The sequence below is a fragment of the Hyperolius riggenbachi genome, chromosome 6 (assembly GCF_040937935.1).
Source record: "Hyperolius riggenbachi isolate aHypRig1 chromosome 6, aHypRig1.pri, whole genome shotgun sequence".
NCBI classification, from domain to species: Eukaryota; Metazoa; Chordata; class Amphibia; order Anura; family Hyperoliidae; genus Hyperolius; species Hyperolius riggenbachi.
Window position 1 is genome coordinate 170,370,252 of NC_090651.1, and position 2,826 is coordinate 170,373,077.

Here is a 2,826-nt window from a genome sequence, read left to right on the forward strand (position 1 = left end):
GCAATGCATAGTGTGGCTCCTGGTGTTGGGACCACTGACAGCAGCAGGATAAATACAACAGCAGCAGTAGGAGGAGGAGTGACGTGTGGCACTGGCAGCAGGCAATGCATAGTGTGGACCCTGGTGGTGGGACCTCTGACAGCAGTAGGATAAACAGCAACAGCAGCAGTAGGAGGAGGAGTGACGTGTGGCACTGACAGCAGGCAATGCATAGTGTGGACGCTGGTGGTGGGACCTCTGACAGCAGCAGGATAAATACAACAGCAGCAGTAGGAGCAGGAGTGACGTGTGGCACTGACAGCAGGCAATGCATAGTGTGGACCCTGGTGGTGGGACCACTGACAGCAGCAGGATAAATACAACAGCAGCAGTAGGAGGAGGAGTGACGTGTGGCACTGACAGCAGGCAATGCATAGTGTGGACCCTGGCGGTGGGACCACTGACAGCAGCAGGATAAATACAACAGCAGCAGGAGGAGGTGGAGTGACGTGTGGCACTGGCAGCAGGCAATGCATTGTGTGGACCCTGGCGGTGGGACCTCTGACAGCAGTAGGATAAATACAACAGCAGCAGCAGGAGGAGGTGGAGTGACGTGTGGCACTGGCAGCAGGCAATGCATAGTGCGGACCCTGGTGGTGGGACCACTGACAGCAGCAGGATAAATACAACAGCAGCAGTAGGAGGAGGAGTGGCGTGTGGCACTGACAGCAGGCAATGCATAGTGTGGACCCTGGCGGTGGGACCTCTGACAGCAGTAGGATAAATACAACAGCAGCAGCAGGAGGAGGTGGAGTGACGTGTGGCACTGGCAGCAGGCAATGCATAGTGTGGACTCTGGCGGTGGGACCACTGACAGCAGCAGGATAAATACAACAGCAGCAGTAGGAGGAGTGACGTGTGGCACTGACAGCAGGCAATGCCTAGTGTGGACTCTGGCAGTGGGACCACTGACAGCAGCAGGATAAATACAACAGCAGCAGTAGGAGGAGGAGTGACGTGTGGCACTGGCAGCAGGCAATGCATAGTGTGGACCCTGGTGGTGGGACCTCTGACAGCAGTAGGATAAACAGCAACAGCAGCAGTAGGAGGAGGAGTGACGTGTGGCACTGACAGCAGGCAATGCATAGTGTGGACGCTGGTGGTGGGACCTCTGACAGCAGCAGGATAAATACAACAGCAGCAGTAGGAGCAGGAGTGACGTGTGGCACTGACAGCAGGCAATGCATAGTGTGGACCCTGGTGGTGGGACCACTGACAGCAGCAGGATAAATACAACAGCAGCAGTAGGAGGAGGAGTGACGTGTGGCACAGACAGCAGGCAATGCATAGTGTGGACCCTGGCGGTGGGACCACTGACAGCAGCAGGATAAATACAACAGCAGCAGGAGGAGGTGGAGTGACGTGTGGCACTGGCAGCAGGCAATGCATTGTTTGGACCGTGGCGGTGGGACCTCTGACAGCAGTAGGATAAATACAACAGCAGCAGCAGGAGGAGGTGGAATGACGTGTGGCACTGGCAGCAGGCAATGCATAGTGTGGACCCTGGTGGTGGGACCACTGACAGCAGCAGGATAAATACAACAGCAGCAGTAGGAGGAGGAGTGACGTGTGGCACTGGCAGCAGGCAATGCAGTGTGGACCCTGGTGGTGGGACCACTAATAGCAGCAGGAAAAATACAACAGCAGCAGGAGGAGGTGGAGTGACGTGTGGCACTGGCAGCAGGCAATGCATAGTGTGGACCCTGGTGGTGGGACCTCTGACAGCAGTAGGATAAATACAACAGCAGCAGCAGGAGTGACGTGTGGCACTGGCAGCAGGCAATGCATAGTGTGGACCCTGGCGGTGGGACCACTGACAGCAGCAGGATAAATACAACAGCAGCAGGAGGAGGTGGAGTGACGTGTGGCACTGGCAGCAGGCAATGCAGTGTGGACCCTGGTGGTGGGACCACTGACAGCAGCAGGATAAATACAAAAGCAGCAGGAGGAGGTGGAGTGACGTGTGGCACTGGCAGCAGGCAATGCATAGTGTGGACCCTGGCGGTGGGACCTCTGACAGCAGTAGGATAAATACAACAGCAGCAGCAGGAGGAGGTGGAGTGACGTGTAGCACTGGCAGCAGGCAATGCATAGTGTGGACCCTGGCGGTGGGACCTCTGACAGCAGTAGGATAAATACAACAGCAGCAGCAGGAGGAGGTGGAGTGACGTGTGCCACTGGCAGCAGGCAATGCATAGTGTGGACCCTGGCGGTGGGACCTCTGACAGCAGTAGGATAAATACAACAGCAGCAGCAGGAGAAGGTGGAGTGACGTGTGGCACTGACAGCATGCAATGCATAGTGTGGACTCTGGCGGTGGGACCACTGACAGCAGCAGGATAAATACAACAGCAGCAGTAGGAGGAGGAGTGACGTGTGGCACTGGCAGCAGGCAATGCATTGTTTGGACCCTGGCGGTGGGACCTCTGACAGCAGTAGGATAAATACAACAGCAGCAGCAGGAGGAGGTGGAGTGACGTGTGGCACTGGCAGCAGGCAATGCATAGTGTGGACCCTGGTGGTGGGACCACTGACAGCAGCAGGATAAATACAGCAGCAGCAGTAGGAGGAGGAGTGACGTGTGGCACTGGCAGCAGGCAATGCAGTGTGGACCCTGGTGGTGGGACCACTAACAGCAGCAGGAAAAATACAACAGCAGCAGGAGGAGGTGGAGTGACGTGTGGCACTGGCAGCAGGCAATGCATAGTGTGGACCCTGGTGGTGGGACCTCTGACAGCAGTAGGATAAATACAACAGCAGCAGCAGGAGTGACGTGTGGCACTGGCA